The following is a 26,621-nucleotide window of genomic DNA, read 5'->3' as shown; positions in this document are numbered from 1 at the left end:
TTGGAACTTGACACCTGGTGGCATAAGTAATAGGGGTCCAGAAAGATCTGAAATGAAGCCTGATACTCACATGTACCAGCACTGACTACATGGTACACCCTATCCTGTAATGGATCCTGGAAAGGGTCACACTTTCCATTCCTTACACTGAAAGTAGCAGCAAAGCCTATCTACAACACAGTCCAGATGTTTCAGAAAGGCACTTGCAGGTGCGGACAGTTACCTTGTGTCACATCCTCAGGTGATGTGAACTGATGCTGAACTTCCAGGAGGTTACAGCCCTGAGCTCTTGAAGATGGCAGTGTTCAATAATGTCATACACAACACTTCCAGTGGTTAAACTGAGATCTAACAGCAGCACTGCACGTGTGTTTTAAAGGACATCAAAATATTCCACAACTTAAGGAGCCAAATTCTGATGACTCCAGCTTCTGCATTTCCCATGACTGACTGGATTTTCCAAGCAAAATCTCTTTAGGAGTGCTCAGATAGCTCCAGGAAGAGCAAATTCATTAGCCTGATGTTCTATACAGTGCCTTTGTGGCAGTCCAGCATGGCAAGATCCTGCCCCTTCAGCAGTAGGTACTCCATGCTGAGTGCTCACACAGGTCTGCTTAGCAGTTCCTAAACACACACTATTTTGCAGAAAGCATAAAACCAACAAACATAATGGATGTTTGGGGTGAGACATGCCATGACTGCTTTTCCACCCAATGCCATATGTGCAGAGCTTTTCTTTTTGGCAGTACAATACCCAGTGTTTCAAGCCCACAGAGACCCAAAGTTTATTGTCTGCCAGATGGGCTGTGAAATGTATACTGTTCATAATGGGATTATGCAAGTTGTCCATTGTTTGCAAAATAATCTGAGCATTATCCTTTGTACCCTTTTAATGGGTTTCCCTTTTATACAAATTAGGAAGTCCAATTTTTCTTTTTAAATACTTGCTGTAGATATATGCTTTCAGCTTCACAAATGACATCTTATTCAAGCACATACTTCAACGGTATTAAGGAATACCAAGGCTTTTTTACATAAATGAAAGTACAAAGAACTTATTATTGTATGGAACTATACATATTCAGATGACATACCTGTATTTCTCAGGGTCCCAGAAATAATGAACAATATATAACGACACAGTTGCTACAATTCATAGTTGTTAGCTCCAGCAGAAGAAACAACTACTCTTGGATTTATTCTTGCGATCCTGACGCCAACAAAATTGTGCTTAAATGATTATCTGATTACAAATTGTGCAGTTCACCTAAACTTCACATGGTGATGTTCTTGTAGTCATTGGCACTCCCAAGGATTTCACAGAGTTTAAATACAGACATCTTCAAAATTAGGTGACTCCTCATCATCAGATTTTCATATTCCTCTAATCAACCACTGTGGCCATCACCAAGAAACTGTGGCCTCACAAATAAAACTATGTGCCTTTAAAAGCAAGACTCAGCACGACCAGTGCTGTTCCTTGGGCTCTATACTGATGTTCCCATCTATCAAAGCTCTGCCTGTTTCATATTCATCCCTTGCTCATCCTCCTCTCTGAATCCTGATGGGAAGAGCCTTTGAAATCCACTCACACTTCATCCAGCAGTGAACACAGACAATGCTCTGGGATAAGTCTTCAGCACCACCAGTGCCAAGCAGGGTTTGCTTGGAAAACCTGGAAACTCCCAGGTTTCTTGTGGGATCAAACTGCTTATTTTATTAAGCTCTGGGGCTGGTTTGAACTCAGGAAATTTAGTGTTATTTAGAGTCAGGAGTTGGGAGTACTTCCAGATCTCACCAAAGAAAAGACTCAAAGTTCTGTTGATTGCCATAGGGTTTGGATCAAGTGTTCAGAAGCCTTTTCTCTTCTTACCAGCGCTGCAGAAATTACTTGGTGCTCTTGTGACAAGGTCCCAGACCCAAGCTCTGTCCTCTGCAAGGCACCACCAGGAACAGCTAAAATGCACCATGTCCATATGAAAAGGCTCCCAAGCTCTGACCTTCAAGGCATGCCAGAAGCCAAGGCCACAGGTGGCTCCTTCCATCTGGGCAGCCTGCTACTACTCTTCTATTAGCTATAGCTTGAAACTAATCTTATTAGCACTAATGCAGCATCAGCCTGAGGGCCAAAGGGTTGAAATGTCCCTTTTGCACACAAAACTGATGTGACACTCCCAAGTAAGCATGACTGAGCTTTGAAATGGTGCAGAACAGATATTTTTATCACTCTCTTGGAATCTTCCCCTCCCGCTCCCCCTGCTGTGGGGAATCAGGGCTGGGATTCACCCACAGGTGGCAGTGCTTTAGTGGCAAACACATTCAGGCCACAACCTCACTGGGATCTTGCAGAGCCAAACTGGCTGCAAAAGAACATAGGTACAAATGGACTGGTGTTTATATGGTTCCACAGTCAAAGAAGCTGTAAAATGAGTGAAAAAAAGAGCTCCTCTGGGTTAAAGATACTACAAGGGAGAACAAGAATGAATAGTGGCTTGTAGCCACTTTGAACAAAGTAAAATGTGGAATATTACCTGATTTAAAATCATGAAATTGAAGAGAATTAACTGATAGGCATTTTCCAGTTCCCCTCCAACTCAGAGGAACGAAAGGATTTGATAAGCTATGGAAACTCACTTAGAAAAACCACAGCATTAATTCTTGTGATAAGGAAGCAGTTACTTTTCTTGAAAGAGTTCATTGTTCATAAGTAATTTAAGGACAAATTCTAATTCAGGAAAATACATTTCATATCAAAATTTAATACAACATCCAAGAGTGACAGGAAATTTGGGGCAGCAGGATTAATTTTTTAAGGCCAATTCTTGAGGTCTATTTTTAATATTGATTCATGAAACTGTTGCTTTAGTCAAACATTTTTGAAGCTGTGATTTGCTAGTGGTTTGGCTCCTTTGGGAAGGGGGAGAGCTTGAAAACATTCTTGGCTTGGCCAGAAGATATGAACTTGTTCTTGCTTCTGACCTCCTCTGTGCTGCATGAATTCAAATATTGGTGTTGCAGAAGAAAAGTGAAGGGAAAATGTGAAAAAACACTTGAGCAAAGTTTTGCTGTGTTAGATGTTGCATAACAGCGTCAAGTACTTTGTGTTGGCAATAATCTGAACATCTCCATCTTTTTCCTCTCCAACATTCCTCAAATAGTGCTCAGGACTTTTTAAGACATTGACTTTGTGTCTTTTTATTTCATTCTGTGTAAGTTTTAAAACATCTGGTGTTTTCTAGGTTTTCTCTACATTAATTTAAAACTGGAAAGTTAAATTCTCCTGTAAGTTCTGGAGTTCATGCATTAAGAAACCCCATGACAAGTGATAAAACATGAAAAAAGAAATGTATGGCAGATGCAGGCCTGGTTTACTCTGTTATAACCTGAACACTGAGGAACTGTTTGTGTCCCAGGCAGTGGGAGGCAGCTGACCAAGGGAACATGGCACAACCACAGTCTGGGCCGCAGAGCAGGACCGGCACAGCAGGAGAAGGAAACTCCCTGTGCACAAAGCACCTCCCTCACACAGGGTGTCACCGCCCCAGGAAAGGGCTGTCACCAGCACCAGCTCTTCCCCTTGCACTGCAGGCTGGCAGGGCCCTCTTGCAGCTACATAATCAGTCCCTTCTTTTCCTGCTGGCTTCATGATGACTGTGTTTCTCCCAGACGACTCCTTCATTGTCTCCTTTTGCCTCTCCATTTTCTAACATTGCTTTAGTAAAGGTTGAGCCAATCTAAAGCTTTCAGCAGACAGCATTCAGTCACCCAGGAACCTCATGGTGCCTGTTTGTCCTTGGAATGGGCACAGAGAAGGCAACAGCAAAGGAAGCTTTTCCAGGCACTGTCCCACTGGGGATGCTGAGCACCCTGACCTGCAGGTCTTCTCCCATAAGGACACAAGGGTACTTCATTATCTTGTAGCACCTTCAGGTTGCTCAGTGAGAGCTACAGCACCAAGCAAAGGTGGGGCTGCCAAAAGCTGCCAGTTGGGATGACATCATCTGCCCAAGGACACAGCCCAGAGACCATTTGCTTTTACCTGGACTTGAGAGGCCACTTTGCTTCCAGCCAATAACCAAAGCCTACTTGAGTCACACAAATGACCCGCTGATGAGGTACTTCACATTTCATTTCTGAACCCCCTGACCCACCCGTGGTCCAGACCCTAATTTTCCCCTCAACAATACCCTAAATAAGTCAAAGCACAGTGCCCAGCAGTCACACAGTGCTGACTTTCCACTGCTTTGAAAGGCAAATCCTGCACTCATATAAATATTTCTGAGCTCCATGTCAATAAACAGCCCCATAATGGAAGTGTAAAAATAACTGAACCATTCTCCAAGACCTTTCACATTGCTGGAGAGGTGCAAAGAGTCTGCAGTGTGAATAAGAATCAGGTTGGTAATTTCTATGTATGCTCTTGTTTTCAATTACATTTAGAATTGTTTCAGTTAAAAATGAAGCTTGAACTGATACCAGATTTCTTTTTCCAGATTAGCTGTGAACAACAGTTATTCTTTCTATTCTCAGCCTCCCACTTTTAAAAGGACACAGAAGAGTAGCTCAGATTTAGGATCTGCTCCAGTGGAGAGGAGCTGATCTCTTGCCATGAGCACAGGTGCTTCTGTATTGGAGCATTCATCAACCCAGGTCCCATCTGACCACTTTATTCTGTCGGTATGGCAGGCATTCAGCTGTGGGCTTTCTTCAGAAGCTCACAAAGAGGTCACTCCATCTCTTTAAAGCACAAATAATGACTCTCCAGCAAAGAGTGAGAGTTGGCAGCTGTGATGTTGAGATGATGTAATTGTACACAGTGGTGATGTGAGATTTTTCTTGGTTCCTAGAAGCCAATACTGAAGAGGCAATCATGCTAACGACAGTATTTGCTTAAAATTTCTGGACAAGAAAGGAGACTGAGTTTCTTGCACAAACCAGCAGTGATCATAAGAGAGTGAAAGGTCAGGAATTGGCTGTGAGAATTGGAGGCAGTCAGGGCCAAGCTCTGGTGCTGAAAACACAAGGTAGTGAGCAGTGCAGAGCTGGCTGCTCCCCTGCACTAACACACACATCTCTATATCCTGAGCACCCTGGGCTACCTCGCTCTCCATGGCTCCTCTGCGAACTGCTGCTTATCTCCTGAGCCTTGCCATGGCTAACATGAGGGCATGGAATTATTTGCTATTAGCAGGCTCCCCCAGAGTAAATACATGGCACTGTGTACCTTGGCAAAACGGGGTGGACACTTGATACTGAATCAGCTTTCTTGGCTTTATTGGTGTGGGTGAATTTACTGAAAAATAACTGCATTTTAAAAAAGCTAAGTTTTGTTTTTCTACAGCTGGAGAGAGAAGCCTGGAAGGACTAGGCAGGTTGAACAAAAGGATAATGAAAATACCTGGTGATCTTAATTCTGGGAGATTTCAGGAGTTGAGCATCTTGTAGTACCCAAATCCTGTACTTCTAGGGTTTGAAACTCTAGAGTGGTATTCAACAGAAACAGGTAATGCCTGTAAGAAAATTCTGAGCCATACTTAACCAAACTTTCACAACATGGCCCATTCCAGTAAAATCCTTGATAACTGCTGCACAGATACTTCTATTTATTAGTTAGAATAGAGGTACTCTCAGCTCCACTAAACTCTCAAGTCTGCTCTGCTGCTGGAGTTTGATTTCAATAGAAATGGCCTCACCATCCTAAAGAACTGATGGATAAAAAAAGAACAGTAAACAGAAATCACTTGCTAGACCTTATGAAGTAACCAGGAAGTTGGGGTATTTTCTGCAGTTGTGGTTACTCTGAGAGGCAAATAAAACTTCTTATGCTGTGCCACTGGCTCTGGTGCTGTAACAAATTGTGAGGCACACCATCATGTTGGTATAAATAATTCTTGTCATTCTAAACTCCTCCTAGATACACACAGACTGAAAGTTGGGCCTTATGTCATCTGAGAGGTAAAAACCCTCAATGAAGGCTGGGGTGTGACCTAGCAGTCAGATTTTACTTCACAGGAAACAAATAAACACTGCACAGGGGGTGGGAGGGGGGCTTGGGGGGAGAAGCTGGTAACCACATTTTACTGCAAATTAGGAAGAACTGGACTCACAGAAATTTCTTGTTTTAAATCTGAGAGATTGTTTGCAAATGATGGCAATAATACTCTTACTTGTCTCATATTTGCTTTGAGTTGCTCTTAAATTTTATGTGATTTTCTTTCCACCAAGATTAAAGTTAGCCTGCTGAGTGCCAGAGTTATCGTTAATTACTGTAGGAGTATTGGAGCACAGATAATATAACTCCTGGGAGGGAAAGGAAACTTAGAAACTTCAGGCTTTGGTTTACTTCTATGAACATGCATGATTGCCACTTCTGCTAAAGGGGTCTGTTGAAGATTCTTTTTATTTCCTTTCAGTTAATTTATCAAGAGCTCTTGACAAATTGTAAATAGATATAGATATATTTATAAATATATAAATAGTATAATCCCTGCCTGTGTTTCAGTGTTGGACTATACAGGACTATACAGGTACTTACTCCAAAAATCATGCAAAATCAATGAATGTGGCAGGTGAATCAGCTAATAAAATACACCAATGTTTAGGAGACAAAGATCAACTGCTTCAGAGTGGAGAACCTCTGCTGTAGCAACTGATTCCCAGCTCCCACTGCAGTCTGTCATGGAGATGGGGTAGGGCAGCATCTCTTCCTTCAGAAGAAGACAATTCAGAGTTCTCACTGCTGTTGTCTTAAGCTTACTACAGGAAGAGAACTAGGAAAACACATACATAGATATTCCATCTTAGAGCTCAGGACACTGAGCTACACTGCTGCACCACACACAGACAGAAGAGTTATGTGGGTTATTGACTGCTGTCTGTTTTCCAACTGAATCATCATCAGAGATTCTCCTTTACTGGTGCTGCTCAGTAATTCTGGGATGAATCTGATTCACTGTGCAAACACAGCATTCACCAGACCGCAGAGTGTCGTGTCTAAAAGGGAAGCACAGTTTTACATCCATTTCTTTCATCAAAAGGCCACTAGAACACCTTATTTCCCATAGGCTCCTGCCTCCCAGTGCCCGTGGAAGGAGGCATTTTGCAAAAGGCCAGGCTGAGCACCTCCAGTCCTTTTCTGGACTCAAGCTGATGAGAAAATATTCCATTACTTCCCAAGCTAAACCAAATAAATGACTCCCAGTCATTTTCTTCAGGGACTCCTGAGCTGGGAGAGGCCAGTGTCATTGCACTGAGCTCAGTGGAATGGTGCCCATTTATATCAGCTGATGATTTAAAGCTCTAGACTTCCACCTGGATGTAAATCAGAGCCTAGGACAGAGGTGAAAATTCTTGCAGCTGGTTTAATCTCACACTTCCTCCCTTGCAGCTGCATCACAACAGCAGGAATTTTGCAGAAATCACTTCAGTGTAGCCATGTGTCCCAAGGGAAGGAGGAGCACCCAACATGTCCATGGTAAATACATAACAGCACAGAGCCACAGCACAGGTGAACACATCAAGGTGAGGTTCTGACTAACCCCCAGCTTTTCCAACTTCACTTTTGTGCACAAGTAAGCACTAGAACAGCCACATGGAAGATTCAGGGTGCAGAAATGGGACACAGACTGTGTGAGGGGCCCTTCCTTGCACAGAGAAGTTGCTCTATGGGGACTCACAAGCACTGTTGGCTGAGGTAGCTGTGTACTGGTGGAGCACATCTGGGGAGGGATTCCAGCTTGACTTCTGCACTGATTGTCTGATGCCCTTAAGCATGAGATTTTATTACCCTTATCTTGGCAAGCATGACATTGCTTATTGGCCACAGCCTGACTGCAGAGAGGGAGGACTGACTTGTTACCATTCCCCACTGGGTGGCTGCTAAGCAACCATCCCAAAAGTTGGAGGGAAAGGAGAGAATGTCAACGAGATCACTCCTCAGCCCATCTACTTCCAGCTAAAACCTAGGGAGCACAGTCTGAAGGGAAATAATGACCCAGGGGACCCAAGTGTCCAGGCATCTTCTGTGTTTGGAAATCAGAGTCACCTGGCTGGTAAACAGCAGAGATGTTCCCAACAAAAAGGAGCCACTCAAGGTCAATTCTGAGTTCCCATTTCTGGGAGACTGTTACAAACTGGAAAGTGCATCCTAGCCTGCTGCTTAATTAATGCTGCTTCAGATGTGTTTTGTACATGGAGCAATAGTGACATAAAGTGGCCTGGTGGGTACAAGGTGGGAGCATTTCCAAGAGACCAGGCAGTGTCAGCAGTGTCACAGAATCACAGAAGGGTTTGGGTTGGAAGGGGATGTCAAAGATCATCTTGTTCCAAGACCCCTGCTACAGGCAGGAACACTTCCTACCAGACCAGGCTGCTCCAAGCCACACCCAACCTGGCCTTGGACACCTGCAGGGATGGGACAGCCACAGCTTCTCTGGTTCCAGTGCCTCCCCACCTCACATGGAAGATTTTTTCCTAATATCCAATTTAAACCTGCTCTCTTGAATCCATTCCCTCTTGTCCTGCCACTCCAGGTCTGTGTAAATAGTCTTGCCCCCAGTACCTTATAAAGCTATTCCACTTTTTTCTTCACAGAAGGAACTCCTGCACATCTGGAAATGGTGAATGGCCCAGAATTACCTGGGAGCAGGGATCTGAAACACTGCCTGCTTCTTTCCATAAGCAAGACTTGCCAAGCAGGAGAGGCAATCAGAAAAGCTCAGGCTTAAATACATGTCAAAGCATGAAAGGTTATGACAATATTATATTCCACCCAGACACCTGGATCTCTGCTGGAAAACAGAGCAGTATCTATTGGAAAATAACCAATATGAGCAATAACAACAAAAACTCACTCTTATTTCAGTCAATATGCCCATGGTCTGATATCCAACTGCCACCTTAGATCAGAACAGGAAAATGAACCTTTGGAGTAATGGGAACAAATGGAAGGAAAACATAAAGGATCATTCTGCTCTTCCTGCCAGGACCATCTGATCACTTTAAATTGTCTGCAAATACTGATCAATAGCTCAGTATCAGATGGCACAATGAAATGTCAGCACAGACAAACCAATTTTTCACCAGAGTCCTTTGCTGCCTATTGTATTTCCATATGTTTATTGTTTGTGGGGTGTTATTCCAGTTCTTACAGGAATAGATATGTCCCCAGGCACCACACAGTAACAGAAATTAGTATTCCTTCACAATTATTTGACACACTTTTTTTTTTTTTTTAAATATCATAAACATTAGATGTAATTACAGGGAAAGCCATGTACATTATAAAATAGAAATTAAGGTGTTTTTTACAGATTATAAGCAAATCAATATTTAGCAAAAACACTATTGAATGTATTTTCTATAATTGCAATATGACACTGATTAGTAATTCAGGCTGGAATTGTGGGTCTTGGATTTATTATCCAGTAAACTAACAGGGAAGTGCTTGCCCTATGAAACCACAGCTCTCTAGGTGAAAAAATAAAAGATCATAGCTGGGCCCTTGGCTTCAGGAGCATCACTTGTGTGTTAACAGCATCACCAGAGCTCCCTGTCAATGGTCAGAACTGTATCATAGCTGGAGATTTCAAAGATTTTGAGAAGATTATTTTAGAAAAAATAAAATATTTTCATATGCTTTGCTTCTTACTGCCAAACTTGGTTTAGTACTTAAAAAATTTGTACTATATTATATATTTAGGTTTTGGTAGCACACAGTATAACTGTGAGCATGCAGAAAAGGCAGCAAATCTTATTTATATCAAGTAATCAGAAATTAATTTTAGCTAATCAGAAGCTATAGATGCACATTAAAGTGCTCCCTTTTTGCATCTGGCTACCTCTACATTTAGAAAATTAAGAAAAATGTCAGAAATAGAAATCAACAAGTAATAAACTTATAATTGCAACAATCAGAAGAGGAATGTAAAGAGAGAACCGCTGAGAGAAGCTGCTTTACAAAGAGTTTCAAGGGGTTTTCTTCACCTCAAATTTTAAATTTCCAAAATGGTAGTGGATAAAACAGAACACAGAAAAATAAACTGAACTTTGTGGATTTTTTTTCTTATTTCTTTTTTTTTTTTTTTCTTTCCCTGGAGAAGAAAGGCTCTGTTTCTTTGCTACACAAAGACTCTTTCATTGCTTGGATCCTGAAGTGTTAAGCTAGTTGGTTACTCTGCTACCTATTCACACTGTCAAGAATGACCTAAAATAAATCCAGTGTAAACAGGTTCCATAGATCCTCATGGTTGGACTTGCTTCATGTGTAGGACAGAGCCAGAGCCTTGAGGTGGATCTGCCTCCACCTTCTCTTCTGAGCAGCTCTCCAAGACTCAAAAAGTCAAGTTTGACTTCAACTAATGGAAAAATTATTATGTCACAGCAAAAGGGAAAAAATCCACAAGGAAGCACATCTCACTAACCTAACCCCATCCATTCTTTCCTGTTTCCTCAGCAGAACATCCAAAAGACCTTGTTCTACATTGCAACAAGCCTAACTCCAAAGGGTTTGGACAGCAGAAATAATGACACAGGTTTAAGAAGGTAAAAAATCCTTCCTGCTCTTTGATTAACTGGGCTCCTTGATGGAGTTAAGTGCAAACAGCTGCCTGGACTTCAACTGAAAAGCCTAAATCTAAACACTCTGTGTTTACATAACCCAAACTTCTAATCAGGCAGCTGGATAATCCACCCATTTAAAGTATCCCTAAGAGTTTCAGGGAAATGTGATTTTCTTACAGCTAAGCCAATCAACAACCACTTTAAAAAACTCCAGCTACCAAGTTACTGCTTTGGAACAGAAGTCTCAGCGGGACAGGGTCACGACCCCACAGTGAATCACAAAGCAATTTTGGTGGGATCCTTTCCCCTTTCTTTTTCTTTTTTTCTTTTACTATTTTTCCTTTTCTTTTTTTTTTTTTTTTTTTCTTTTGAGAAGTACAAATCTGAATCTCTAATTTCCTCTGTATTCAGATGTTGCAAGGTAATAAATGAGAGGAGGAGGAAAGCATACAGCAGTGCTTACACACATGCTGGCATCTGCTCACAGGACAGTAATCTAAAATCTCATGAAATCTGTGAAATCCATCCAGAACTTGGGAAAGGCAAAGTACAATCTCCACCAACAAAGCCCATAGTTTTTCCAGGGAAAAAAGGCAATGAGAAGCAGGACTTAGGAATGATAAGTTTTCACAGAAGAAAACAGCACCACTTACAGGATTCAATTTTCCTTTAACTGACAGACACTTTAAGTAGGGACTCTGAGTTTAGGGTCCCATCTCATCTCACCTCACAGTAGTGTTTTGCCACCATAACTCATTCTAAGGTCAGGCTCTCACTTTTGCTTTTATGTTTGAATGAAATATTTTCACCTCATTGCAGTTTACATATCAGACACCACATGGTTTATCTTTCTTTTCCTAACTCAGTAAAGACCCTGTGCTAAATAAATCACATCCAGTCACACCTGTTAGATAAGGAGAGTCTGAACACAAATATTTTCCTTGGCCAATTCAATGCAATTTTCAAATTCAACATCCCCCAAAAAGGTGATGTTTCTTGGGTTATGCAGAAAAACATACTGATCTACAGGATGGTCCTGGAGTTTTCTTGATACTTCTGCACCTCCACATCCCCACCTGTGAAATGTAGATGGTGGCTTTTTGGTGCTTTTACAGCCAAGACCCTAAGTAAAGTTGTATTTTAAAGCTGTATTTTAAAATTAGTTACATTGAAAACAAGAAAAACATGTAACTTTTTCCAAGCAGGAAGGGATCCTTTTAGAACATACGGTAATAAAATAAAAGGACATGCTTTTACACTGATAAAATCTGGCCACAGAGGAAATAAACTTTATTCAGCATTTCTTCATTTTGCCAAGACCCCAAGCAGAGCAACAGATACAGCACTGGAGATCCAACACTGGAGAAGCAACACTACATAAGCCCCTTTCAGATTACATGCTAAATATTTTAATTCCTAGCCATAAAGAGGTTGAAAAGTTTGGGATTTGATACAATAATTGTGTCCTTTACTTTCCTCATCAGAAGCCAGATGTGCTACCTGCTCTGTTCCTATCTCTGCCTGGTTCCTATGGGGACTGGATGGCAAATGAGCATTCCCCAGCTGAACTGCATGTCCTGCTCCTGCCTGCATCCCTAGAAATTTCCTATATCTTCTTTAGGAGTCTGTAGCTCTTTTCATCTTTCCAGCTTCTTTTCCACTCCTGTGGCTGATCAACACAGAATGCAGAAAGTCTGGGGAAAAAAAGAGTAGCAGAATCCAGCAGTAACCCCACAAGAGATGAAGTGGCAAGTGATAGGAAATTGGAAGATTATTTATAAAACACCAAAATAACTTCCGTTTCCTCCAGTTCTAATCCTCTTTTTCATCTTAAAGAGGAGACCACCTCTATTTGGGTTTTTTTGAGATGTGTTTGAGTTTAGGGTTCCCTTTAATTAATTTTAAAATGTGGGAGGGGGATGGTTGGAGAGCTCTGAGCTGCAGAAACAGAGGCAGTTTATATTCTCCTCTGTGTGAACAGCCAAAATAATAAAGTGTTATAAATCAAATAGCTGTGTCATTAAAAATAGACACATCTGCAGTATTTTCTGTTGAACAACCAGCCAAGCCCAAGCATTACCTCATAATTTTTGAGAATTTAAATAAATGCAGCAAGTTACAAGTGAAATATCCTTTCTACACACATATGTTCACATAGTCTCCATGTTCTGTATCTTCTTGATAAGAAGATGCAAATAACTTTTTCAGCAACAAATCTGTCACATTAGACTCCTGTAGCCCCACACATAGATGGCAAGACACTCTTGGAAGCAAAAATCCTTTTTCAGTGTCTTGGCACAGCTGGACTCATCCCCAAGCTGAACAGACCAGGCAGTGAGAGCTTGTATGTGAGAATCTGGCTCCTAAAGGCCGTTCAAAGTGGATTTGTGACAAGCTTGGACAGCACAAGCCCAAGTCACTTTTCCCTTGACTGGTAACCTTGTTACAAAAAAAAAGCTGCAATATATGATGCAACATTGGTGCAACATCTGACCCAGACACAGGCTTGGTCTAGACTGCAAATCGAGTATCAGAGTGAGAAGTCACAGCAATGGCTCTGTAGAAAACCAGGGGCAGAATACCTGGGTGTTTTAAGACAGAAGTTTTCCAGCTCAGCCCTGAGAGCTCACACACAATCCTGCTGTGTGCTCACAGCTGCCTCAGCCCCAGCTCAATCCAGCTGTTCTTCCACAGCCCCAAATCCTATTTAAGTTGCCTTGGTGGCCTGCATTCACACCAGTGTGCAAAGAGCCCCCAGGCAGGGGCAGAAGCAGAAGCAGATCCTATCTGCTCACTGACTCTCTGTGTCACTATCCACAGAGGAAATGCAAATGCCTTCATTCCATAGGGGTTTCTAAGAGAATTTATTTGAAGCCTGAAAGTGATAAAAGGTAGTTATTTTGCTGAGTTTATGATTTTCCATAGTAAACAATTACACATTCAACATCTGCTTGTCTTGTTTAAAAATGAACTTTTGAAAAATAAAAACAGGAGGAACCACAATTGAGTATTCAAAACTCAGATTTTTTTTTTAAACAGGTCTGCTTATAGAAATCAGAAGGCCGTTTTTTTAAGAGAATAACAAAATTTTATAAAATTGCAAGCATCTATACTAAATGTTTGCCTGAGCTTCTGTGTAGCTGAAAATGGTTGCAAAGAACAATGTCACAAACACAGAATCACACTGCCAAGATAAGGCACATCTCACTCATAGTTTCAGTGAGTGTCCCATAGTGCTTCTGGGGGCCACAAAATGTACTCTGACCCAGGCCTCTACAAACAATTAAGTGTGTAAAACCACAGCTATAGAAAAAAAACCCAAACAACAAACAACTAAAATAAAAAACCTAAGGCAGAATTTTTAGACTAATCAAAAATACCACCAAACTATTTCACACATCCACATCCACGATGGAGTATCCCAAGCAAATGGTAACGATAGGGAAATAAAAACAAAACCAGAAGCTATTTGATGTGCATAAAATAGGTTTCCACAAAAGAGGAGAAAATAGGTTTCTCACAGTGATTCCAAGTTAAGCTATCTACTGTCCCAAGGGAGAACTAGCTACTGTCTGTCATCGGTGCACTACTAACAGTTTATTAGTCTGCTGACATCTCCATCTAGAAAATACTGGTAAATTGTCTCAGGCTGAGAGGCAACAGCCAGTGAGAAGGACTTGCTGTGATGTGGTGGTGGCAAGCAGGATTTTTTAGACATCTCCACTTACTCTGTGATAAAATGCTTCCAAGATGGTGTCACTTCCCCCCCAGACAGCCCTGCTTTTCTTAGCGCCTGATACGGAATCAGCGACTTCTGTGAATCGCAGCTAATCTCAGGATATGGCACATCTGCAGCAGGAGGAACAGCTGAGCAACACTTGTCCAGGCATAATTGAGCCTCAAGATTGCAGAGCAGTGTGTGATTAATTGGCTGAAGGATTCCTGATAAAGGGGAAGAGGATAATGACCTGCCTGGGTCAATGGGAGGTGCTCTGCTTATCTGGAAGTGTAACAGGCATTAAGAGAAATGCTCCTGATCAAGGTCACAGGGAACGGTGACAGATTCTGTGTGAGTGTGAATTTGAGGCATTTCAAAATCACATTCCACAGATGTGCACAGGGGAAGTGTGCTTAAGAAGAGTATTTTAATGCCTTTTATGGTTCTGGTTCCATGATCATTATTCCCAAAAGTATTGCCAGGAGCCTACTCTTGAAAAGATTCACTGAAGAGCTTTGCAAGTACTTCCACATCAGCTTGGAAAAGGTCAGACTAAACTAAGAGAATTCTTGCTTGCTTTGTTCCAAGGTCCTCTTGGAAGCAAGCAGGCCTTGCTCCCACATTGGAAAAGGGAAAAGAGCCACACAGAACAACTTCTCTGGGCAACAGCTGTGGTGGCACACACGTCACTCTTGGTTTAGGAGCGACTTTGCCTCTCTAGGCCTGCTCAGCTAAGCTGAAAAGAGCAGGTATCACGTCTAATTCTCACTCCTGGTTTCCCAGAAATCACAACAACCTCCTTGGTGCACTCTCAGGGAAGGGAAGGCTTGGACATTTGTAAGGATGGACTTGTAGAGCAAGAGAAGTAGGTCCCTCACAGTCTTGTGCTTCAGCCCACCAGGATGTTTTATGGAGAACAATTACATCTTGTCCAGCAAGTTCGCAGCAAAAAGCTGCTTTAAAGATCAGCTGAGTAAGTTCAGGTAACAAAACAATGCCAAACACTAATTTAAAATAATAAAGGTTGCATGAAACAAAAGATATCTTTTTATGACACAGCAGCAGCCTGTTCTGCCATGCAGAGGACTCCTTGTGTCTTATGGACTCTGTATCTTCTGAGACACATTGCCCCCAACCCCTAAGAAAATTTGGCTGTTCAGATGGAATTACAGGGGGTTCACACTTGGCTGATCTAGCAGCCCTCCTCAACATTTGTTTCCTCAAACAGCTCTCCCTCTTTCCTAGGTTGATAAGAATTTCACCTCTATCAAACAGGGTTTTTTTGTCCTAAACTCTAAATATCCATGAAAGAGATCCTATGAGAGCTGAGCTCTTTACACACCATGACTGCACTCCAGCTGCCTTTGGTCTAATAATGTTTTTTTCATCTGCCACAGAGATTTTCATACACTGAGGTTACTGCTCAATTACATGTTGCTTGTGGAAAATTGAGAGGATGGCAATTTATTGGAAATAAGTGTGAGGTAGAGTCTTACAGGGAGGGAAGTCACTCTTTGAAGCCCTGGCTTATGTAGGCCACACAAGAGAAGGTGTGGTGGGTCACCAGCTGACAGATGCTCAGAAGAAATCAAAAGTCATACTGGTTTTGGCACAAATACAAATGGGCAAAGCATCAACTAGAACAGGATTTTAGCCTTAATGGAAAGTTTTCCACTTCAAACAACCACAACAAGTAGGAAAAAGATCTTAAAAGTCATTCAGGACCAAAATAGTCAGACCATGAACAGCAGCTATGCTGAGTTTGCAACTGCAGCATTTTCACACCTTTTCTATGCCCTCACTGGGCAAAAGTGCCCATTCCAATGAGTGAACTGTATGAGTCAGGCAAATGGGAGTTCCCAGTTCCACACTGTTATCCCATCCCTTTCCAGGCCCATCTGCAGCATGCATTTTCTGAGCCAACTGGAAATGCCCAAGTTGCCATGAGTGATCCATAGCCTCATCCCAAGAAAAAGAAAAAGAATTCAAAGTGGGCAGCCCTTGAACAACGGCACGAGCGCTGCCCATCTCCAGAGAGAAAGGATTTGGCTACTTCCCCTTTTGCTCAAAGAAGATTTATGGCTGATCATCATACAATAAGTGCTGGGTAAAGGTTATTAATCTTTCCAAACCCACTTCACATTAGTGACTAATTCAAACTTATTTGGTGCATAAATCACACGGTACTAAAGCATTATGTTTTCCCTCCTCTTTGGCTGTAATTGTGAATCCTTGAGGGTGTTCTTTTACAAACCCCTAAGCTATTTATGTGACTCCAAACGTGCTGAGCTGAACTCTAATTTATAATCTCACTTCTTGCTCATGCAGCACTTTCCCTCTCCCCAGCCCCTGGCTTTCAAGTGTCCCACTTTGTAGTGCCCAGCCCTCTGAGGAGCTCTCACTAATAGAGCTCAAATCCAGCACTAAAAGCAGCTCCCCTTAGTGCAACAGAGCACTCCAGACCCCCACATCCTACTGAACACAGAGATGATATTAACCAAGGGAGTTTGCATGGTGGGATGCATACAGAAAAACTCAGCAATATTTCTGAGCTTTGTCCTCATGCAAAGAGTTTGGTTGTATTAAAAATGCAGTTATAGAGGGCATTTTTCTTCATGCTCTGAGCAATGAAGTGTCCTCTGACATAGAATGTACTGAAATGGAATTCTCCTCCTTCCCCCTTAGACATGGGTGCTCCCTTTTACACTGAAACAATCACACAGAGAGAGTGTTGCTCCCTGCATGTGTAGAACAGGAGTTTGATGTTCTCAGAATTAAGCTTTCCCATGAAGCCATGCAGATTGCTATTTTAATTCAGATCAACCTATGTCTAAACTCTGCTGCCATGAGTGTGGTTGTTCTTCCAGCAGCAGCCAACTGCCACACTCACAAACTCATAAAGCATGGGATTTGGCTCCCTGGCATTTATCATAAATACACAAGCTCTTCTGTTTCCTCTAGATCAGTGCTTGGGGTTTTTACCTCTGAGAGTATGCTACAATTCATCACTCTGATGTACACATAGGCTACAGTCATTGATTAATTCAGCCTACAGCCCTTATTCAAGGATTTTATATCACAGAAAATTATTCTACAGGTTCTGTCTACTATCAAAAAATCCATACACTTGATTTTCTTTTATAGTATTTTTCATACCTTTGGTTCTAACTGAGCTGTTAGGCCGAAAGGACACAAATATAAAATATTTTCTCTGTACACTACAATCTTTCCAAATTGTCCTAGACTAATCTAAGTGAGTTAAAACACATCCACAAAAGCAATTCCTGGGCGTAACACAGATGAGAAAATACAGAATTACAGCTATTTCCAGCAATTTCCATCCAGGCAATGGCATCTACAGTTCTCACTTTTCTGTACTAAAAAGACAAAGCCTGCCCAGCATTTGAGAACTGGGAAGCCACCTGAACTGGGACAAGGGACATGTTGGTCTTCCAAACACTTAGAATGAGAAGCATTCAGGAAATGTCTGTCTTTAGAGGCTCACTCTTATCTGTGGAGAAGTATCTCCTAAACCAAATCAATGTAATCTTTCCTACTTTAATTGTCCAAGTTCATCTAGCATAGAATGAATGTTAATCCTCTGAAAGATCACTTGCTCTCACACAAGATGTGCTCTCTACCCTAGAGAGAGTAATGCTCACTTCAGAAGGATGTAAACTTGGGATTCACAGTATGAATCTAAAACGGAGTTTCTAAGATACAGGAAAATAAAATAAGAGCAATTATAAATATAAATTAAATAAATTGTGACTTATCTGGACTGGCTTTTAAGGCATGTGCCCTGAGAAATAACATTGCTCTGACATCACAAGTATGCACTTCTGTGCATTGAGAAAATCCTGCTGTTTATTTGGAACTTTTGAAGTCTAGTATCAATACAGCTTCTTAGTCCCCAGAGTGTCCTCAGGGTCTGAAAAGTGTATTTTTAACTTCCATGATTACTGACATACCGTTCAGGCTCTTCGCTGTTCTCCCCACTGGGGCTCCATCAGCCATGGCTCTGATTCCGGCACCACGGTGCTTATTTGCTTTACCCTTTCCTAAAGGGCTGTGCAAAGAGGTGTGGCCTTCTCAGGCAGTGAATTCACCCTCACAAGAACGGTGCTAACTTAGGAGCTGAAGCTCTTTGAGGGCTTGTGCAATCAGCACAAGACAAGGAAATGCTCAGTTAAGGCAGCACTGCTGGTTGTACCCACTGTGTTTTACATCCCTCTGCTCTCTGTAAAACCCACATGCTGCCCTGTGCAGGATGCCCTTCCACCTCAGCTCCAGGATTCAGTCACACTCAGGGCTTGTCCTAAAGCATACCCACTACCATGAAGGCAGTGGAATTGGCACAAGAGAAGGAGCCCATGAGGGGACAGCACGAAGCAGTAGCTCAGTGTCAGCTGAACGTTGGCAGGCACACATTGCATCCCCTCGGAGACGTGACCCGCAGAGCCCCGAGTGCACAAAGGCTGTTTGATTCCACTCTAAACAATTCTAGCTGTGCTCAAACTTAGAAGATTCAAGAACTCCTTTAAAAAACTCTCAGGGTGATGAAGGAAAAGGACATAAGGCTCTTCATTTCTGATTTATACTAATGTTGGATTTCCAGGGTGCCATTATGGAAGTGCAGGTTGTGTATGTCTAAGAAAATGTCACCATTTGTTTTGTAAGGCAAAGAAGATTCGAGGCTCGCAGGGCCTGGCATTTCATGCCACCATCAGAACCAGAAATACAGGCAGGAAACAGCAGTCCTCAAGATGGCACTGCTCAAGTATGGAAGAGTACCAGATCAAGTAGGACCTGGTCTTGGGAGGGGTGGTAAATAAGAATAGACATGGTTTGGAGTTCAGCACCGTCCGTGTCATTGCACATTGTCCCTACAGAGCAAAATGGAAAGGAGAAAAGCAAGCTGGACACACCAACCTAGTTGGCAGGAGCACAGGAATTCTATTTTTTAGCTGCCATAAAGACCTAGTGAAACAAGAGCTTCCCAAATCTCTGCAGGTATGTCTGTGACTTTTCCATCATCAGTAGCCTGCTGCTTAGGGAAGCAGAGCATTAGGCTTTCTTTAAAGGAGCCTTAAAAGCCCCTCTGTTCACTTTCAACTATTCATCACAGTCATTTGAAGTTCTCTTTTGCACCCCTCCTTCTTCTTACTCACATCTGGGGCTGCATGTACTAAGCTGCAACCATAAATAATGAAGGAAAGATATGGAGATACTGAATGCTCCCTCCTCATGGCCAACCTTACATTTTCACTACAATAAACACATAAGAGAAAGGGAGAAGGGACAATGTCCCCTCTTCTAGAATGAAGCTTTTTAAATACCACTTTATTAGCAGAGTCAGCAAACATATAGGCTGAAAAATAAACTGCATATTTGAAAAAGAGGATTTTCTCCCTCAGTGAGTATATTTGCATTGAAAACTCCAGATAGAATAGACAAGAATTAGAAAAAGCATTTCAGGAAGGGTTGATCTCTGTCAATAGCTGGGACTCCCAGCAAAATCTGGCATTTGCATCTCCTACTTGCCAGAGACTGAAGTGGGAGAAGGCTGCTTTTAATCATCTTTGCTGCAGATGTATGATATGACAGAATGTTGTTCCAACACCCAACTTGTTAGGAGGCTACATGGATCGTATCAGATCTCTGCACTTGGTCAGCATTTCTGTAGTTATTTGACATTTTCTCTCTGTGCAAGCACATCCTATTCCATGACTGATTCAGCTGATAATGGAAATGGAGGAAAGACTGCAACCAGTTTCATAATTTTTCCAAGTAACAATTGAAATTTCCCTGTCAGCACTAGGCCGGTAAAATTCCATTTCCATATTCACCAGAAGCTCCTTGCTGCTGGTGTACAAGTTTCTCTGGAGAAGCCTTTTTAAGTGAAGACTTGAGAAAAGGGGGCTCGGTCAGTGATCATTAAATTCTTGAAATGCAGGATAATGGATTATGGCACTTTTAGGCTAGGAAAACTGTGCCAAGTATGAGCATTTCAAATTCTAGAACAGAGCTGTGAAAAATATGCTGACCTCCTTCCAAAACTCTCATTCCCACACACTTGTGGTGAAAAAATCTCCAGAGGATAATACATGAGGGTGTACCTTCTCTGTAAAAGCTGGTTGTGTTTTATCACTATAATATATTCCTTCTGGGTGTTTTCTGAAGATGTCTTTGAGTTCCATTGTCTTGAGGAAGAGTACTACTGCAGTATTGATGTACTTGTGAGAACTGACCACAGGAACAAAGTTTCAGTTCTATGATCCACAACCTCATACAAACCAGGTCTTGCACACAACTTTAAAGAAATGAATCTCAAGAGCTTTTCATCACCCCTAGGTGAAATAATGGGAAATCTTTTTAGCTGTCTCAGTGAATATTAGGCCTTACCTTTTTTGGCTGCTCATTCTAATTTCTCAGCCTTGTTTTACTAAATACTCATTATAAAAAGTTAATTGCATCCACATATAGCGAGTTGCCTGTGCACATGGAAAGCAAACTCCAGAAAAAGGCAGAAGCAATGCAAGGCAGTAAAGCTTTTGGAGTGACTCAGGCAGCAAGGCACTCAGAGGTTAAACTGAACTGCAGTGAAAGAAATCCCTGCTGAAGGGTTCATTTATTGACACTACCATTAAAACAGCCTGCAAAGACATACATCAACAGAAACAAACCATTTTAGTGCACCCGTGGAGTGAACATCCATCAGTGAACATGATCTGTGCCAGCCTGTCTAAAGAGTGACAAGATATTATTATTGTAGTGCCAGAGGAGGAGGGGGACAGGGGACAGAACAAAAGGGAGTGCTGATCCTTGCCTTAACAATGAGCCCCTATTCTCTTGCACTGCACCTGAGCTCCAAGGTTTCAAACCCAACAACCTTTTTGCACTGGCCACTAACAGCTCCTCTGTGGTTTGCCTCACAGCTCCCCCGTTTCCTTCAAAGGAGCCTTCCCCTCATGGCATCTCTGACTACTGTATCACCCCTGCTAAATAAATGACATCACCTCTCTCATCAGCCGCACGCAGCTTTACTCCTTCCCACTGTTTGCACTCACTGTTTATTTTTTTAAGCACCTAACCCTCTATTAATGCTCCATACAGCACAAAGGATCCATTTGTCAGAGACAGTGATTAGAGCTGTGAGCACTGGGGCTCCCTGGGAAACACCTGTTTCCCTCAAATAACCTGAGGGGGAAAACTCAGTAAGCGGGGCAAACTGCTGGCAGAAATGGAGAGAAATGGCAGCAAAGTCCTGCTGTGATGAGAGCTACCAGACTTCAAGTGGTGGATATCTTGCCTTCTTCAGTCACCAGTGCAAAACACACTCAGCATCTACAGTACCAAACTCATGTGCCTGTGATACTTAGCTGCTCCTGATCAACTGTGCCTCCCCTCTTCAAATCTCACAAGTGTAGAAATGTGTAAGCTACTTAATGGAAATATTTTGTGCAGTTATTTCCTTTATTGCTTTGTTTCCTTTGCCCAAAGTTTATATTTAAAGAGACCAACAGCATCTTAAAATTGGAAATATTTCAACCAGTTCCTGTTCTGAAACATCATCAGTAGCAAAACTTGACCTTACCATTGTTCCAGTTCTTGCAGGTCTTTCTTCCAACCGCACCAAATACCTGTCTCAGTTTTGAAAAGTGAGCATTTTAAGAGAGCATGAGTAAGGATTTGAACTTTCATAATCATTTTGGTGAGTCACATAAAGGTAACAGGCAGCCTTTGGACACACAAACTCATATAGAAAGGGTCAATAACTGGATGGCTGTTGGATTTAGCTCCTTTGAATACAAAGATAAGTGACAATATACAAACAATACCGAGTGGCATAGCATGGCTGAGTCATTCTCTGTTTTATGAAATGAGAGAAAATTAGGTACCAAACAGGTTGTATAAGCACCACAGGCAATAACTAAAGCTGGAAGAAGGCCAGGCTATGTTAATAGCTGCCATTTGATCTCATTCAAGATCCCTGAACACCCAATGCCTGATGAAGTCAGTGGAAAGGCTCCTGCCCATCCCAAGAGGTGCTGTATTGAACCCAGCACAGCTGGCACACAACAGCACACAGAACAAGGAGCAGAGCTGGTGCTACAGCACTCACTTCAGCACCACACTGGAAAGCAGGCTGTGCTAATACTTCGCAGAGTCACAGTCCAAGGCTCATCAGCATTTCCTCTTTCCAGCAGAATCTGTCCTCTTGAGTGCTTTTAAACCTCTGAAATTAATGGGATTATTCAAGGAATAATGCACCACAAAACCTGAATATTTATGGTAAATCTACCACAGCGATTTCTAATGTATTGTGATCCAAGAATTCTGAATAAAACATCAAGAAATCCAAGAGAGATTTTCAACTGATATAAATCAGCTGTTCCCCCTTTCAAAGCTATGGAGTTGCAGCAATTTGCAACTAACAAAACCACAGCTTACCATTTTCAAAATTAAAATAATTTTTGCAGTATTTACAGTTAGGAGCAGACCCTTGCTTTTATTTTATTATGCAAAATGATAGGTCATTTCTGAGCCACAAAGTGCAGGGGTTTTTAAATTATCACCAAAGTTAGGCATTGCAAGACACTATTTAAATTCCTATTGGTTTCTTATAAGCACTGCTTATACATTAGCAACTTCTTTAAGAAGGCCCCAGAGGAAATGAAGAATGTATTAGGTAAAAAAGTGTATACACAGGAATAATATAAAACACACGTTTTCTTCTTTTCTAAACCCTTTTGGAACAGCACATAGAAACAAATGCATATACCTGTGTGTGTAATATATGTGTAGATACACAGTTTTATCTATCCACATGTATTGTTCTAGTAACAGGCACCCTTTCATGGGGCTCATCAGTCGAAGGTTTTACTCACCTGATGGGCAATTTGCCATCGGGCTGTCCCGTCTGTCAGCACACCTTATCTGCCTTTCTTCAGATCCATACTTGTAAGTAAGGGAAGGTTGGATCTCTGTCTCCTCCTAAGCACAATAAAATTAAAGGTGTAATTAGCAGCCTGCCCTGGACACTAGGTTACATTCCACACCACATGGAGGGCCTGGGCAGGAGTGGCAGGTCACTTGGGACAATGTAGGGGCCCAAAGGAGAAATTTAGCCCTGATGTGTTCGGACAAATGACAGCTGAACTTGTCCTTCCTTCAGGAAGCTGAATCATAGACAGGAGCTCGTGCTTGGATGGCACTGAAATTCCTACAAGACACTCTGGGTGGAAGAAATTAGGTTACAGGGAAAAGAACTCACAGCAAGCATCTGACTATTGAAAAAATTATCCAAAAATATCTAAATACCATTTTCTTTTTGAAAGAGAGGAGTTCAATAATTTGCAAAAAAAAAAAAAAATTTAAAATGCAGGAATTAATTGAAAATCCTTCAGCTATCATTAGTTCAGCGCATATGCTGCACTCAGGAGCGTTCTGGGGTGGGGCTGCTGGAGCCGGCGGGAGCAGCCCCGACCTCCCCTCAGAGCTTCGGAGAGTGCCTTCCTCTCCCCGGAGCTTCTCTCCTCACAGCCTCAGCGAGGAGCCCCCAGTCTCTCCTCACACTCCTCAGACGGCTCCCTCCTCTTCTCACAGCCTCAGGGAACCCCTTCTCCCTCACAGCCTCAGGGAGTATCCCCTTCTTCCCCTCACAGCCCGGGCCGTGCCCTCCTCCCCTCACAGCACGGGCAGCTCCGTTCTCTCCTCACAGCCTCGGAGAGCCCCCTCCTCTCCTCACCAGGAGACCCAAGCCCAGGCACCCAGAGCCCAGGCACCCAGAGCCGGGCCAGGGAACAGCAGCGCTGCTGTTCCAAAACACTGAGAAATCCCCCAAAAATGGGCCCTGAAGGTTTTCATGCCGCGTTCCATGTCAGCAATGACAGCCTGCACCTTGCCGACCACCCTTCCCTCACAGACCCCCGGCCAGCTCCTCCAATGTGACTCCTGACACCCTGCAGCCCAGGAAACACAGTATCTTGCACTTCTAGCAGACATTTGGGTTCAGTGATGCCACTTCCCAGCCAAAAGGGATCATCTGTCTTAATTAACCAAACTCAAGTGAGCAGCTCTGTCAAATGAATTAGCAACACGCACATAATCCCATCGCATGTATTCTTGGAATACCTGCACCTCAGCTGATGGATTTGTCATTAACACAAATGTACTTTAGCCCTGCTTATAATTGAAACCTCGCTTCTGGCCAGCCACGTGTCTGGGAGAGCCAGGAGAACTACATTTTCCATGTTCACAAGCATCCCTGCCAGTCCTTGGTGTCACCACCTGATTAGATCTCTGGCACGGCAGGCTCAGCTTTGGCACGGAGGAGAGAATCGTCTCACCGAAACATGGACTTGAGGCTGAGCACAGAGGAGGAAGAACAGCAGATGTTCCATGTACCAGACTGACTTTTCTGCACATCAGCTGGTTTTCTCTTAGTAGAAAGGCACAATTACCTAATTAGATCAATCGAGAACACAAAGTACTTGAAGCTACTGTTCCTTCCAAACCTTGCCTACATATTTGAGCAGCAAATGTGAAAAGAAAAACCAGACACGAGTCCCTGGTTCCACCAATCCCTCGTTGATCTGACAGAGCTCCTGAGCTACACAGAGAATGTGTGAACATGACATGAGTTCACACCTTGGCCAAACCATGGCAGATGCTTGGGAGGCAAAAAAACCCACCCCAGTACCCTTTTTAATACTTTTCTCTGAAGCAGCTGCAGTGTTTTAGCATAAGCAGAATCACGTATTCTTCCCTGTGCTCAGCCTCAGAAACTGCCGAAGCATTTCTGCCGATCATTTCCAGGGGAGCCCAGCCTGCAGCAGCCCTCAGCGCGTACGATTTCAGCACGCATGGTAAAAGTTTAACAGCATTAGAGGCTGCCACAATGGAAATTGTTGGGCATCCCTGGTTTCACTTATAATAATGAAATTTGGTTGAAAGCTAGGAGCAGTTTGATGTAGTAGTTTTTACGTAATAAAGACCGTTTTTTGTGAAACCAAATTGTTTTACAGCTGAATGTTTCAACTTTCCAAGTTAATCTTGACTCATATGTTTTATTCTCACCATATCACTGTATTTCATTGTTTCAACTCATACATATGTTACATGAAAACAAATGTTAATACATACCATGTGTGCAGACTGTTACACTCCAGTGAGCTTACACTATTACACTTTACAATATGATAATAGAAAATCACTGCTATCAAACATCATATTTTCAAATTTCAGAATCAAAATGTTTTGACTCTTCCAAAGTAAAACTTCTCAGAATATTCCCTACACAGCAAACGCCCAACTCACTCCAGCTTCACTGATCTCCTGATGGGGTGTGCAAACTCATTTTAAAACTTTTTGTTTTAATAGAAAAAGTTCTACTTTCCAACCAATTTTACCAATAACATTTGAGACTCCAAAGTGCTTGAGTAAATAGGTCAGTGACTGTGAAAATGGGGTATCTGCCCAGTGAGAAAAATCTGGGTTTTTTTCATCTAACAATCAAAATTCTGAGGTTTTTGTTTCTTTTTCTTTAATACTGGACAGCTCAGGCCAGGGGGAAAAAAAATTATTTAGCAATGCTGCCATCAGGCAGTTTGCACCTGTGTTCCTATCATTCATGTGGATGTTTTGCAGAGCTTAAGTTATTGAAGCTTTGCAACCTATGTAATTTGTTCATATATAAAATTAGAGCAATCATAGCAGCAAACTGGAAAGATTTTAATGTTCTCTTGTTAAACACTAGCAGATCCCTCTCCATAGATCTGTGGCCTTCCCCAATGTTCTCATCACTGACTCTATCCCAGTCTCCATTATCTAAGAAAGAAGATTCATAGAACACAAACCATGACCACAAAACAGACCTGGAGCTTGTTATGAGGCACGTAGGGTTCAACTGAAAATCAAACATCCTCAGAGGAATAGCCAGAAACTTGATTTTGGGAAACATGTCTGGAGGTCATATTGGCATGGAGGGAGACTGCTGGAGCTGACTGAGAGTGCCTTGGGGCAGAAATTCTCCTGGCTTTATCTGGTCATTCAGTTCCAGCGAGTTCTTAGCTCTTTTCTACATTTATTCCTTTAATATTTTACAGACGTGTCCCTTATGTAAATGTTCTCTGGACATTGTGTGCTGTTTATTTCCAGCAGGTTATTCCATACACAGCTCCATGCAGTGCCTGCTGGTAACATTCAATGCTGCTGCTGCCAACAATTCTTGAACCAAGCCACTATCTGCATATTCTCCTCTGGGCTACTCACAAGGTCCTCCAGTGCTCATTCTTCTCTTACTGCCACCCAGACAGTTCCTTTTAGACTTTAAAACAAA

At 42.3% G+C, this 26,621-nt stretch overlaps 1 protein-coding gene across 1 annotated transcript in view; it reads right to left on the bottom strand.

Moving 5' to 3' along the window:
• The window catches only part of BMP2 (bone morphogenetic protein 2), a 120,873-nt gene extending 97,685 nt beyond the window's left edge, over positions 1 to 23,188 (bottom strand). The window contains exon 1 of the mRNA XM_033056544.2: positions 23,170 to 23,188. The gene's annotated coding sequence lies outside the window, so the exon portion shown is untranslated. The remainder of the gene's footprint in view (positions 1 to 23,169) is intronic.
• Positions 23,189 to 26,621: the final 3,433 nt, after the last annotated feature.

Source organism: Catharus ustulatus, chromosome 3, assembly GCF_009819885.2.
Source record: "Catharus ustulatus isolate bCatUst1 chromosome 3, bCatUst1.pri.v2, whole genome shotgun sequence".
NCBI classification, from domain to species: domain Eukaryota; kingdom Metazoa; phylum Chordata; class Aves; order Passeriformes; family Turdidae; genus Catharus; species Catharus ustulatus.
This window is presented reverse-complemented; position numbering and strand designations above follow the sequence as displayed.